Here is a 15511-nt window from a genome sequence, read left to right as displayed (position 1 = left end):
CCCTAGCCGTTAGGCCAACTCCTCTCCCCCTGCCTGTCACTTCCTATGGCAATGAACCCCCCGCCACCCATCCGCTGGTACTGCCAATCGTGCTTCTACCCTCCCTGTGTGCCGTGCCTTCAGCACTACCAGGCATCCCTTTCTCCCTGCTCCACTACACTTCATGCCGCCCCAGACCCACTGCTCTCTGAAACCCCCCTCACCTCACACTCTGTAGCAGCAGCACCTCTTCTCTTCTAGAATTCCCAGGAAAAAGAGGGCCCTGTGTCCGGCGCCTCTGATTAAATACCCCCCTACCTCTCGGTTGAATTAAATTTATAACCGAGCTCACCCAGCACTGTGATCTACTGGTCCAGCTCCTTCCCTGACTCCATTCCCCCGTCCCCACCCATTACTGTCTGGGTTCTGCTCCTTGGGGGCGGCCTCTACTAAGGCCCCGGGTCCAGCCACTATCCCCCTCCCTTTGGGGAGGGGGGCCGAACCAAGGGGCACATTCACAAGTCTGGAGGTCTCCTCCTTCTGCCCAGCCCCCATCCACTCTGTCAAGCCATCAGCTCTAGGACTCCTCAGAGTCCCCCCGCCCCCTCTGTGTGGCAGCCCAGGCTAAGACAGCTTCCCGGGCGCACACACAGCCCCACCCGAGTACTTCACAGGTCTTTAAAAGACCATTTGCATGTTAATGATTCTTTGTTGTTTTTTCACACCTTCTTAGAGCCCCTGCATCTCCACACTTCTTACTACTGTCCCCACGGGCGTTTTGTTCAACAGTGCAAATGCTCCCTCCTCCCCTTCATCGCCCCGTGGGTATGCCAGTGAGTGCTTGTCACCAGGACACTGAATAGGCCCCTCTGTGGCTTTAATACTGATGGTAAACACGCCGAGAGGCTTGTGGTGTTCCAAACAACTGGGCGATGCTGCAGGCCAGTGTCGCAGCGCACAAAATCAGCCTGCTGTTCTCACGCTTGCAAAATAGGGTTGTCACATCCTCGTTATAATGCATTCAAATAAAATTTCCTTCTGTGCAAACACGTATGTATTATTTCACGTCTAACTTTTGTTTGTGGACTTTTACAAGCAAGTTTCCCATGATCAGAAGTAAAGAAGAGATATCAAAATGTAGGCAGTTTCTCACACAAAGTGGTTTAAGCTGCTAAATGATCCCACTTGAGTTACCATTGATCGACACAACGGTGCGATGAAAGCACACTACCAAGGAGTTGTGGGCACTCTAGTTGCACCTCTGATTGAGCTGGTGTGGGGATGCCAGGGGTACTGGGAACACATTAGCTTGATTTGCTTAAGCAGTGCACGCGCATGCTCACCTGAAACACCAACAAAAACCGGGACGTCTGGTCACCATACCTTTGACCTCTGAGGCTCGAAAATAGAGCCCCCTAGAGACCCCTTTCGAGGCCCCCCAAAAAACTGTGGGTGCTCAGCCCCCCCACTTAAAGCCCTGCCCTCTCCCCGTCTCCTGTCGCTTCTTCACCCCACCTCTCCCCACTCCGCAATCCCCTTTCCTCTGACCTCTCTTCACTTCAGCCGCTGGAGCAGAAATGTATTAGCAGCCGCCCTGGGAATTCCCGGACTTCCGAAAATAATTACAATCCTTTTTAAGACACTGCTCACATACGATTCCTTCTCTCACTTTCTCTCTCTCTGCTTCTGTCTCTTTCTCTCCCTGACTCTCTTTCTCTGTCTCTCTCCCTCCCCCTTACCCTCCCTTTCTATCCGGTATCTGTCGCTTTTTCTCTCTGATACACAAACACAGGGACTTCGTGTATCTTTGTTACGTTCTCTCTTAACTATCTTTCTCTCTAACGCACACACACGTCCTCACTCTCACTTTCTGTCTTTTTCTCTCTGACACATACTCAAAGTCAAAGTCAAAAATTTTATTTGTGTTGGTACTCGACAGAGGACCACAAAAGAAATCTACATTTTACAAGAAGTGCAATAGTATTAATACAAAGATAAAAATTGTTTTAAAAACCTGTACAAGTTGAAACAGATGAATTCATTCAAAGGTACACCACACATGTCTAAAAGTTCACTCCCCTTAGTAATTCTGCAGCAGCGGAATATAGGATTAAGGTATCTTGTACGAGCTATGGTTACTTTTTGATTGGGACACACAAGTAATAAATGTTCAATAGTTTGGTCACCCCCGGTGCACAAAGTACACAGAGGAGATCCTCCTGGAAGCCATCTGGAGGTAAATGCTAATAGTGGTAAGATACCCAACCGGTACATAGTGATCGCTCTTCTTACACCATGTGTCAGGGTAAACCCAATATAAGGTCGAGTTTGCTTGAATTCTAGTTTCTCCACAAATGGCTTATAGATGGTTAATTTATTGCAGTGTAAACAATCCAATTCGTAGCTCAATTTAGGGGTAAAAGTTTTTAAGAACAATTTTAAATGCGCTGGAGACCAGGTACTCAACATTTCAATTTTAATGTTTGCCAACCGAAGTGCAACAGCCAAGTTTTCCAGAAAGATTTGCTTATTAGGCACTGCCCCAAAAGACTCCTTTTTCAACACTGACCTTAAAGTGTTCTCCTTTGCGTGTATCAGGTTGTAGGCCCACCTTATTACATTAGCAATAGCTATAGCATAAGAGCTTATGATAGATAGTTCTAATCTCAGTGCCTGTACAGGTACAGCATCGGAAACTTTCATGATCCTTCTTAATATTTTCCCTTCTTTTTGATCCATGAAAACCCATTGTTTTAAAGGGATGTATTCCGTCGCATATGATAATACAGGTGGTATTTTTACTCTGTATGTGCCTAACAGTGCAGAGAAATGTCTATTCCCAGTTGCGCTGTAAAGTTTCAGGAGAGCAGAGGCATGTATATCGGCTTTCCTTTGTAGGTTTAATACCTGTGTTGAATTTGTTAAATTTTTGGAGAGAATCCTTCCGAGATAAGGATAGTTGTCTACCTCTTCTAGTTTTTCTTCACCAATCTTCCAGGTATATTTGGCACTTTGTTTTCTTCCTGAAAAAGCAATCACTTTAGTTTTCTTTATATTTGGTATTAAGTAATTTTCCTTCGAATATCTATACAAAATGTCCAGTGATGCTTGTAGTCCGAAAGGGGTTAGATCTAATAATACAATATCGTCAGCGTAGAGTAATGAGATTATGTTTTGCTGGGCGATCTTCGGCGGTAGATTAGAACCAAGTTGCAATTGGTGAGGCAAGTCACTTAGATAGAGGGAAAAGAGGAGCGGGGCTAAAAGGCACCCTTGTTTCAGTCCATTCTCTGTTTGGATTCGTTTTGTAAGTCCTTTTTCTCCCCCCATCTGGACTTGACACCAGGTGTTGGAGTGAAGGCTTATGATTGCTTGCAGCAATTGTTCTTTGATTCCAAGCCTCCTAAGTTTTTTCCATAGGGTAGATCGATCAACCCGATCAAACGCCGTTGAATAATCAATGAATGCGGCATAAACTACCTGGGCTTTTAGAGTAATGTACTTGTCAAAGATAACCTGAATGACTGCTATGTTGTCTGTGACCGAGTGTTTAGGCCTAAAGCCTGCTTGACACATGGGTATCAGACCTGACGAAAAGGCCCATTCTTTCAGGCGATCTAATACCTCTGCCGCAAACACTTTGCCTGCTGCATCCATGAGTGCGATCTGACGGTAATTTCCAGCTTGGGTTTTACTTCCCTTCTTATGAATAGGGATAATTATGCTTCCCTGCCAAGATTTTGGAACATGTCCACTCTCAAAGATGTAATTAAAGAGAGGGCATAATAGCTTACTCCATTCTTTCGGTGCTACTTGTAATGCCTTAATCGGGATTTGATCTGGTCCAGAGGCACCTGTGGTTCTTGCTTTGCGTATATTGAGTTCAACCGAGATGACTGTGGTTTGTATTAAAGAACTCTCGTCTTTATCATGCTTCATATCTTTACTATTTACTTTAGGTTTTATTGAATTTACTTTATAAAGATCAGAGAGGTATAGTTCCCAGTCATTCGGGGGAACCGGGATGGCTTGTAAATTTTTCTTTGTACCAGTTAATTTCGCAATCAAGGACCAATATTTACGTTGATTGTAATTACTTGCAGCAATCTGAATATCGACCCAATTTCGATCTTCTATGGCTCTTTTTTCCTTTTGGTTCTCCCGCCTCATTTGATTCTTCAGTCTGTTTATTTCCTTCTTTACACTTGCTGAAAAGTTCATGTATTGAGCACGTAAGAGTTTATTTAATTGTTTCTTTACTTCAGAATGCTTGTGGGAACATACATTTTTACCTTCCTTCTTTTTAGTGTTTCCTCTTGCACCAGATGATATCATACTTAGGATAAGTTTTTTAAAATCCTTAATGATGAATTCAAAGTTTTCTGTAGGATTATTGGAGAAACTCTGCTCCAGGAACTTTGAGTGATCAATCTTCGTCATAATTTTATCAAGGGTCGAGGAATTCCAGTAGATACATCTCCGTTCACTTTCTATTTGAACAGTACTTTCAATGTAAATAATATGACTAGGTTGGGAGGTTTTAGGTATCCAATCTGCTGTTAATTGCATAATCGCATGATCGCTCTCCAGACAAAATTGATTAGATAAAAGCAAAGCAGTATCAAGCAAATCCATACTACTTATGATATAATCTATGATGGATGAAGACCCATTGCCTCGCCTGGTATACTTTGTCTTTTCTTTCTCTCCTTGTTACATGCACTCAATTTTTCACGTTCTTGCTTTTTCTCACTGACACACTTCTGTGCTGTCTCTAAAACACACTCTCTTTAACAAACATGCTCTCTCTCTCTCTCTGTTTCTCCCTCACTCTCTCTAGTTCTCTCTGCCCCTTTCTCCTTTTCTCCCTTCTATTTTTCTGTCTCGCTCTCTTTCTGTATATACCTGCTGTCTCACTGAGTTGGAAAGCCTTCTGTGTACTCTGCTTTTCAGAATTATGGGGATGCGGGAGGGAGCAAAATAAAAAAGCACACTGCATATTTTTTTATTTTTAGGTTTACATGGGAAGGAACATTAGTGAATGTGCTCACACCCTTGCATATATTTGTTACATATTAACAGCGCATATATTTGATCATACATTACCAGAACGTACCTCTTTTTGAACGCGCGATTCTAATGCCTAGAGTTGTGTAAATTTGACTGTTTCCTGTCTATAACAAGTATTTGAAATGCAATAGGTCTCACATTTTAGAAACTTTGACCTATTGCTATTGTAAATGGCAATGCCTTTTACTATTGCAGGTTTAAAAACATAAAAATAAAAGACATTGTTATTTAAAATGCCAATAGTTCAAAATCTCGAAATTGTGAGACCTATTGCATTGCAAATGCTTTTTTTATTTTGTGTTGATCATTTTTTGTACAGGAATGCTTCCACTCTTCTTATACCTAGGAAACAACAGTTGTGGGTGTAGATGTTGTTCCTAGACATTGTGGTAGCTTAAAATACTAAAGGGCATATTTACAAAAATTCACGCAGTGCAGGAAGTCACCTTTGCGTGACAGGGAAAGGGTAGGAATGTAATATATTTAAAAGAATGCAACACATTCTTCTTCTTGTCCCTGCGCTGATTGACTGCCTAGAGGCAACGCAGGCACCATTGCACCATGGTTCAAGGGTGCTTGTGTTTCAATAAGTACTGTTTCTGTGTAGTAAGGGGCAACTTCCTGCACAAAAACAATCCACTGAGGCATATTCCTCTTTCTATGTGTGCTGCAGAATGTCCTCGTTAAGCCTCCCCTGGCAAGGCTCATCTTTTTGGCGTATTCACAGGTTTACCATGGAACGCCTTCCCGGTGCGGAGCAATGCAACGCGGCAATTTGCTGTGCATTGCGTTACTCAGGGCTACGCAAGGTGGCCTTATGTGGCTTCATAGATTTAATTTTGGACTTGCATCGTGAAAGAGCATACAACTCCTGTCATAAATATGTCCCTAAGTGTTGTTGCACATAAAGCACCATCTTGTTTAAGACCCATTTAAAATCAGGAACTTGGAAATTCTAGCACTAGTCCTGTAAGCAGAGCCAAGTAGGGATAGCACCAAGTTGGGGCCTATATACATTCAAAAGACTTCTCTATAAGCATGCACACCTGTGTTATAGAAAGCCTCCTGTAAGCATCGTAGGGTTTTTCAGAAATTCTCCCAGTTGATGAAACAAGCTGCTTCTCTCACTCAATGGTGTGCTTTGTAGGCTCTGATGATGAGTTACATGCTGATGCCCAGCAGTGGAAATAGAGGCCAAGACATAGCTTGTCACGGAAGAGGAAAAGTGCCTACATTTAGAGGATGTGGGGTCTACAGGTTCAGTTGTGGACAGACACTTGCCGCCTACGAGGGGACTGACCTCTGCCGGTCGGGGACAAGATATGGCAATTTCCAGCGTCGAGCGGATGAATAATTGACCAAAAACACCACTGCGGTGGATCGGAAGCTGTTCGGAGCGTGGAAAGAACAGAAATAGACTGAAAAACCGGAGCGAAGGGTCGCAATTTGTAAACGAGACCTGGCGATGTGAAAAGCTCTGTGAGGGCTAAGACGGCGGCGCCCTGCGGTGTAAAAGCATCGGACCCAGCGCGATGAGGGAATAACAACAGCGACGCATACAGGAACAGATACACAGTGCCTGGCATGCATACGTGTTTACAGAATTAATGAATTGTGACATAGTAGCGCATGCGATATTGGAGTGAGGAGATGCGCTACAAAGACAAAGTTCATCGGACCACAGCGCAAAATGGCGGGAGGCTTCAGAACGAACGGCCGGTGAAATTCAATGCAGATACGGTAAAAATGGCGAAGGCATGACTCCGGGATGCCTCAATGGTACACAGCATCTGGCTCTGTAAAATATACACCCAACAGATTATCTGTAAACACAACGACTGTGTAACTGGCAGTTACGCACACCATGCCTGACCCTAAGATGGTGGCATTTTAATGAACCATCTGCCTAACATAAGTAGGAATTAACTGTAGATTCTGAAATCGGAAAGGACGAGGAAGCCAAAGAACCGGGTAGCGACCCGTCACTGCCCTAAGAACATCGAGAATCCGCTTTCAACCCTCAGTGGCGAGGCGATCCGCGGGTCCAAGATGGCGCCCACCCACTAACCACTCCTGAGACAGCCGACACAGCCAAAACCAAACTGGGGTTCACTGCGAACCCGCCGAGCCCGGTGATTGCATTGCGAACACGGGGGGTCAGTCCTGGAACAGAAGTGAAACCCCCCGATACCACACCCGTCTGCGAAGCCGAGAGCGCTGTGAATGCGGCAGTTTCAAGGTCAGTGAGGCGACTCCTGCGCCCCACCACCACTTCCTTCTGCCCTGATGAAACCCCCTGTGGGTTTAGTAAGGGGGTAGTAGCGGGAAATCCAGAACCTAGACACCCACCGAAAAAGGAAAAAAAAACGAAACCGAAACCTAACACTGGGCAGCCGCCATTTTTGTGTGGGAAGTTTTCGCAACAAAGTAGCGAGCTGAGATGGAAGTGAGCGATGTATAAAGCAGAGGCCACAAGCACTAGCTCCTCCCCCCAGAGTCAACACCACGAGTGCGAGTGAGCATCACAAGATGTTTGCAGCCATCGCTGAGTAGCCAAGGCTCTGTGAGACAACACAATACATCAGGGGCAGAATAGTGAGCAGCGGACTACCAGCGCAGGCAAAGAAGTCACGCAACCCCTCCCCCACGAAAGTTAAGAACGCAACGTAGTACCAGGAAATCCCTGGCAAACACCACATGAGCGAGTGGGCGGCACAAGTGGAGAGTTGTGAGCTGTTGGCAGACGCCGCCGATTAGCCAAGGTTCGGTGAAGCAACACAGTACTACGAGGGCAGATTAGCATACTGATGATTTCCTGAGACCCTCCTGCGCATTTCAACTTTGATGTGCCACTGTGTGTACACCACCCCTGCTGGGAGATCCAATGCTGCAAACACATCTAGGCTGAAACATCCCATGATGGCGACTTTGACAGCCCCGGGGAGAAAAGCTGAGACCTAGCTACTTCTGTATGATGCCCGGTGCAGCTACCTCTCTAGCTATGGGGGAGATTGACTCTGGGCGCCCTCCTTTGACTATTCACCTACACAGTCGGACTTCGGGCTAATGCTCCCGCGTCTCTCCTGACCTTACCTTCCCCCTCTTCCTTCCCCCAACACTCCCCCTTCTCCGCTCCTACTCTTTCCAGCTTTTGTCCTCTGCCCTCACATGCCCTTGCCCTTTGTCCCCACCCTGTTTTTCTGTGAACCTCTTCCCTCGCCACCTGAGACTGAACTAATTTGTCTGATGCCCGATGGAGCTACTTGGTTTAGCTATTGGGGAGATGGACCGTGGATTCCCTCCGTGGTCGTCACCTACCCAGTCGGTCTTTAGATAGACTTCCTTTCGTCTCTATGGTTGTCTCTTCCCTTATCCTCACTTTCCCCCCTCCCCTACCCCCCTACTTTCTCGCTCCTCTCTCTCCTCCCCTAATGTATTGCTGATTGTTTGATATAATGTTTACTTGTTTAATCTTTTCCTGATATATTGTTGAACCACATTGGTGCACTTCCTTTCATCTCTCCTGCAGTCTCCTACCGCATCCGCCCTCTATTTATGTCTCTCCTTCCCTCCTCTCTCAATGTATTGAGACTGAACCCTTTTGTCTGATGCCCGGTGGAGCTTCTTGGTGTAGCTATAGGGGACATGGGCCGTGGATTCCCTCCTTTGTCGTCACCTACCCAGTCGGTCTTTAGACAGACTTCTTTTCGTCTCTCCTTATTGTCTCGTCCCTAGCTCCTATCCCCTTTACCCCGAATCTCTCCCCTTGCCTGCTACTCTACCTACCCCCCTGTCCTTTGTGCCCTTTCACTAAGCACTCCTTCTCCCCTTGTTGGGGAAAGATCCAATATTTATACTCTGGAGTCTCAGCGAACCCGCTGAGTGAGTCCACTGCGCCAAGGGAGCCACTCACACTTGAGGTTTGGTATGGCACCCCTTTCCAAAGCACTCCCTCTCCCCTTTCTGGGGAAGGATCCAGTCTGTAGACCTTGGAGTCTCAGAAACCACTTTGAGATAGTCCACTGTGCAAAGGGAGCCTCTCGCAACAGAGATAGGGAAGTGATACCACTTCCCCTGGGATAACAGCTTACTGGACTTTGGACGTTTGCCTTGACTCGTCTACCGGTTTGTGTCCCCGTCACCCTTCAACTCCTCTTCCCATGCTGTGTCTCTCACCCTACCCTCCTCTTTCCCGCCTTCATTATATGTCTACTTCCCCTGCTCCAACCCCCCCTCCCTTGAATTTCTCACCTTGCCTGCTTTTCCCCTTACGTATTAGTGCTTATTGTTTATCTCAACATTACAAGTAACTATGTGGCCATGCTCTACGAACTATGTAACCTTTGTAACGATGTAACCTGTAACTATGATCTGATGCTCATGTAAAGCGCTCTGATACCTCCGGGTCTAGCCAGCGCTATATACAACTTTTGAAATAAATAAATAAATAAATAAGAGGAAGAAGAAACCTGAAATCTAACCCCTTTTCAAGACGGTTTTAGCTCCCAACTAACACTTACAAATCAAAAATTCATAAATGTAAATAAAGCATACATACACATACATAGAGGGGTGTTGTTCAGCCCACTTAATTCATTGTTTGATTCAAGTCCTTTCATATTTTGCTTCTGCCTATGACAACAAACATCATGGTGCAGCGGGTCATCCCACTTCAACAATTGGCACAACTGCACTGTGAGTGAATGCATTTAGTCTGATCCCATGTGCCCTTATGCCTAAAAATGTGTGTGCTTCAGTGTCAGGTCAGGTAGGACAATGCTTTACGTTTCCATTGTCTTCTTTGCCATGTTGCCTTTTATTTATTTTTGTCCTTTATTTTGTGTTTTGTTTAGGAGGCCTGCAGAAAACGATAATGGGCCCCTTGCTGCCGTGGAACTATTTGTTTCATTTATAGGGCTGCGTACCTGCCCCATGTCTCTTTAATCTATTTATGGCTGATTTACTATATTATCCATAAAATGTTAATGCTTTTTCTTCAAAATTTGCAGGTCTTACTATAAAATATTTGCATATGCAGATGACACCATATTGCTAAGCCACACCTAATAGGGCTCAAAAGATTAAGTCATTTAACCAATATATTATATAAATTATGGAAAATCAGTGGGTTATCAATTTAATCAATAAAGCAATATAACTATTTATGAATCATGCTGGATGACAGAATGAATTTTAAACAACATTTTATCAACCTAAAGGCTAAAGCAACTTCGTTCTCTTTTGCTTTTAGATCACTGAGAGATAAGCTATTATGACTGAGTTATAAACATTTATTGAAGGTAGTAAAAGCAAAACTAATTCCCTTGCTCACTTACGGTTCAATAATCTTTCGAGGTAAAGATAGCAAACTGCTTGAGAATTTACCAAAAAAGTTTTTAAATCAACATTTAGGGCTCCGAGAAACGCAGGGCATGCCAATGTTATATTAGAGTTTAGCCTGTTAAGCCAATTTTTGGTGAAACAATCTGCATTTCTGAAATGTTTATTTTCATTTTATTTATCGATCTGTGCTGGCAAGAAATAAAAAAGAAAGAGTATGCCAGATCCTGGAGATTATATTTAACAGAGAGACTAAACACTTTTAATTCCCTGCCATTCGAACAATTAGATAGAAATAAAATTGCTTTAAAACAGACTTTAAATCAATATACTAAAATGTTATCATTTCTTTTTGACCCGGAGCCGATTACACATAAAAAGCATGCCTGTTCGAATATTAACTTGTATAATAAAATTGTATCCTAACCATATTTATCTACTCATTTAAAACCGGTTAAGAGGGATAGGCTTCATTTGGTCGCTATCCAACAAAGGATGGAACGCCAAGATGGGTACAAAATTGGCAAACTCAAGTAGGTGGGTAGCCCCGGCATTCAGACCACTCCCATACCTCTGTCAGGTTTGAGAAGAAGTGCATATCTACTTCTGTGATGATGCTGAGTCTTACTGGAAAGTGCGTATTGAATATTTAAGGTCTGTAAATGACTTTTCAACGCTGGGAAGGTTGCTCACCGTCTTTCTCTCCACTTGCCATGGCCAATGTGTTCAGGCTCTTTGTAGTAACGTATTTCTATCCCTTAGTTTAGGAGTCAAACTACTGTCCCTCTGGGCGATGCACCCGGTTTCGGTTCTTTACCAGATATGCAATGTGCCCTCTCATCTGTGAACCAGTTTGAGGTCTACCCTTCCAGCACCACATTAGCCAACCAATCCTCCACATATTGGTCTATCAATGGTCCTTCTACCCTCTCAAGGAGACTCACATTCTAACAATGGTACTCCGTGATTGACCTTCCTCATCATCCATCTTCTATTGTAATGCTGTCATTTCCTTTTCTAGTTGAGCTAGTTTATCACCATGAGATAGGATTGTTGGCCTTGCGTGTGTTAGTATTGATTCACTCTGTGCGACTCTTTCTACCAAGATCAGACAGGATTTATTCCCGGATGTAGCACAATGTTTAACATCCGATGCCTCAACGATGTGCTGCATGCACTAGAAACCTAAGTTGAGGACTATGCACCTGCAGCGTTGGATTTGGAACATTCCTTTGATTTGTTCAGATGGCGGTGTTTGGGGGCAGAAGGGCTTCGGTCCCGTCTTCACCCAATGGTTGTAACTGTTATATACAGAACCGGTGCCCAGGGTGCTTACAGGTTCATGTGACTTGGATTTGTGGAGGCTGGGTAGAGGGACAAGACAGGGCTGCCCCTTGTCCCAAGTGCTATTTGCATGGGCAGTGGAACCAACTGCAAGCACAGCTGGATTCCTGGAGGCTCCACCTAGAAGTTGTCTGCCATGTGCTGTCAATGTACGCAGATGCCACCCTGCTCTGTTATGTAAGGCATCTGGGCAAATCAGTGCTCCTTCTCCTGCAGGAGAAAGGAGACTTGACTGAAATGGCCAGACTGAAGATGAACATAATAGAATCTAGGCTGTTTCTGTTGAAAAATGATACACAAGGCTGAGGCTCCCCCTTGGGGGCTGCAGCTACATTGGGAGCTAGACTACGTCCATTCTCTGAAAATATGAGAGGCGAGCTGCTGAACAGCCAACTATGACTTAAATGTGTGATGATATCTGGATGGTCTGGAACGGTTGTGGAGTTTCCTAACACCTTGCCTCTCTCGATCATGGCCAAAATGGTGTTACTTTCACGATGTTTGTACGTGTTACAAAATGTAATTTGACTGGTATTCCACAGCACATTTATTCCAGCTCAATAAGCTGTTGTGTGCCCCTGTATGGGTGGGGAAGAGAATCTGAGTGTGCCTAGAGCTCAGGAGGGGTGTCTGGGCCTCCTTGACCTCTATTTATATTATTCAGCTACCCACCTCCATCCTGAAGTGAGCTGGTTTGATGATCACTCTAACTGTGAGAGGGCTCTTCTGACAAGTTCGCACAAGCCCCTATACCTTAGCAGAGCTACTCATGATGGGGACTGGACTCCCCAAAAAACTCCTGTATCTTATACGCTTGACAGCAGGGGTATGGCAAAGAGTGGTGAACAGGGTGCTCCGAAGTACCCCACTTGTGGATGATCTGCCTCTTTGAGTGCTGCAACCGTTTGTTGTTCTGGGTCTGGATAGAACGTACCGGAAATGGAGGGGGTTGTTACAGGGTGGGAGACCTGTATCTAAATAACAGATCTTCATCTGACCTCGCTCAGAAATTGGATCAACTAGGATCATGGTAGTTTGTGCACTATGTGCGGGTGCCACATGTTGTGGAGGGGGTCAGGCCCTCCTTCCCAGACAAACCACAGGAACATGCTGTGGTTAGGTGGGTGATGGAGTTGGCTGAGTGCAGGTGATTGGTGACATAATGCAGGGAGCATTTGCAGGCAGCATTGTTGCTGGACAAAGGGGGTTCCACGGTCACAGTAAGGCAACAGTGAATTGGTGATTGCCCTGAGGCAATCACTGGTGCAGAGTGGAGAAGTGCATACAAATACGTCCAGCACTTTTTCCCTAATGCCAGGTTAAGGTTTATACAGCCAACAAATAAAGAAGTAGGGGGGTCTGGATGGGTTGGTTTAATGACCAAAATGCCTCACAACCCTAGTCACATCAACAAATACAAAAGGAGGCATAAAGTCAAACAAGGAGTGTGTGCTGTCTTGAAAAAGAGGTTGTGTGGAAATGAAATTACACTTGGCTGAAAAAATTCCCATCAGCCCAACAGGTATGGTGGAGAATCGTCATGTGGGATACAGATGGTATGTTCCAAATCTCACCCAACCCATCTATTGATGGTGCAGAGATAGGAAAACCTGATGACCGTCTAGCCACAGTGTATTTCAAGGTAGTGCTGATTAGTGTGCAGTGCTCTGTGAGAAAAAATTTGAAAATATATTAAGAATAACTACGAGAATAGAAAATATGTTTATTAGGCACTATTCAAGTGTTATGATTAAAAAGGGGCGCTATGTAGTCTGAAAATATAACTATAATACAGCGCAGGGCAGTGTGGTCAACATGTTTCAGCTGTTAGGTATGTAGTATCCAGCTTTCGTCAGGACCGTGATATCAAAAAGGGCAACTGCTAATTTATGGAATGGCAATTCAAACAACTAAAAGTACTCCTACCAGGAACTTGGAGCCCCAATGTTAACTGGAGGAAACTTTAAATGAATCGTCCATTTCCTGTGAAAAAAGAGAATAGTGCAAACAACAAATGTAGTGTCAAGAACTTGTATCCTCAGTGTCCACAAATAACACAATAAAACAAAACAGTCCACACATAAATAGCAAGAAGAAAAGATCTCCCTGCTGTTACAAAAGGCTAAATGTCCTCCTGAATCCAGAAATGGCAAAAGTAATTAGTACTCAAATTGTTTTAATGTACTCACCCAGCATTGTGTGGGAAGTATCCTCACCTCACCCGGCACCCGCTCGGGAAAAAATGAGGCCCGCTCTGTTAAAATAGGAAGATAGCTATAACATATGCATCTACCCAGTGAGTAAACTACCAAGTAAAGTATAGCTATATTAAGATGGCTTCCTTTATTAAACAAGTCTCAGTTGTCTCTGAGGAGAATGGCTACCCCTCTACTCCAAACCATGGAGGACAAAGTAGGTCAAATGTAAAGGTATAGTATTGAACTCAACACTAAGCCTTAAAAAATGATGCTGTTTAAAAGCTCAAAGAGTATGTAGAGCAAAATACCAGGATTCAAACAAAAAGGGGGAGTTGTATCGCGCAAACCTACCTGTCCGTCGGTACCTCAAGCCAGCTTCCGAGTGGGAGTGGAGGTAACGGACAGGCAGGAGGCGCGCCCTTTCATATGAGTGCTGATTGGTTAATTACTTCAATCGACCCGTCGCTAGTCTCCCAATCATGATAGAAATGCGCATGCTCGAAGCAAATACAAATTCGGCATATGCGCGGCTGAAAGCGGAGAACTGATCCCGAGCATATGCGCAGATGTGAGCGCTGGTAGAGTGTCAATCTAGCGCATGCGCAGTGTGTCATTTGACGCGCATGCGCGGTATAATCAAAACGCCGTGGACAGCGAGAGCGGTGCAGCGTGTTGCTGCTTATTACTAGCGGAGCCACTGTGTGCGATCTAAATGTGAAAACAGTATATTAAAGCCCATAGATATCTAATACTGCGACCCACTGCTTGAGAGTGTATTATCAGGCTGAAGGTACTAAACATCATAACGATCATAAAAAAGGCACAAAGATGATTAAGAAGGCCTGCTCAGTGGAAGAAGGAGTTGCGAAATCTTCTCTATAGTAATTAGTCTAACAAGGGAGTCATGTATGTGTAGGTAATCATACACATGACAAAGTGTCCACAGAAAACCTACAAAAAGATTAGATATTACAGTGATGTCCAAGGAATATCGTCATTGACACCCAGACTATCACTTTTTAAGCGAAAAAATCCATTTCTGTTCTTTAATAAAGAGATATCTGGATATGTCGCTAATGTGGGGCGGTATGTAAGGCTGTTCCAACACAACCCATCTGAGGTCTTCTGCAGAGTGTTTCTGATTCAAAAAGTGATCAGTTAGTCTGGTCGACTGTTTACGACAGGGGATGGTACTTTTATGTTCCCCAATCTTAAATGTAATCTTTCTGGTCGTAAACCCTATGTACCTCAAAGAGCAGGGACAGGTAATCATGTATATGACTCTTTCTGTGTTGCAGTTAGTGTGTTTCTTGAGCAACCACATTTTGCCTGTACCAAAATCTAGCTGCTCAGTTCTAGTGGTTTGCGGACAGACACTACATGAGCCGCATGGGTAGTGACCCTGTACTGGTGGTAGATCCCAGAGAGTAGGTGGTCTAGATGTCTCCTGGGATCTAGGTCTTGTATGTACTAGACTATCACGCAGACTGGGTGCTCTTTTAAAAGAGAACAAAGGTAGAGAAATATTCTCGTCTGTGATATTTAGAATACTCCAGTGCTTGCGTATAGTCTTTTGGATA

The sequence above is a fragment of the Lissotriton helveticus genome, chromosome 8 (assembly GCF_964261635.1).
Source record: "Lissotriton helveticus chromosome 8, aLisHel1.1, whole genome shotgun sequence".
In the NCBI taxonomy this organism is placed as follows: domain Eukaryota; kingdom Metazoa; phylum Chordata; class Amphibia; order Caudata; family Salamandridae; genus Lissotriton; species Lissotriton helveticus.
This window is presented reverse-complemented; position numbering follows the sequence as displayed.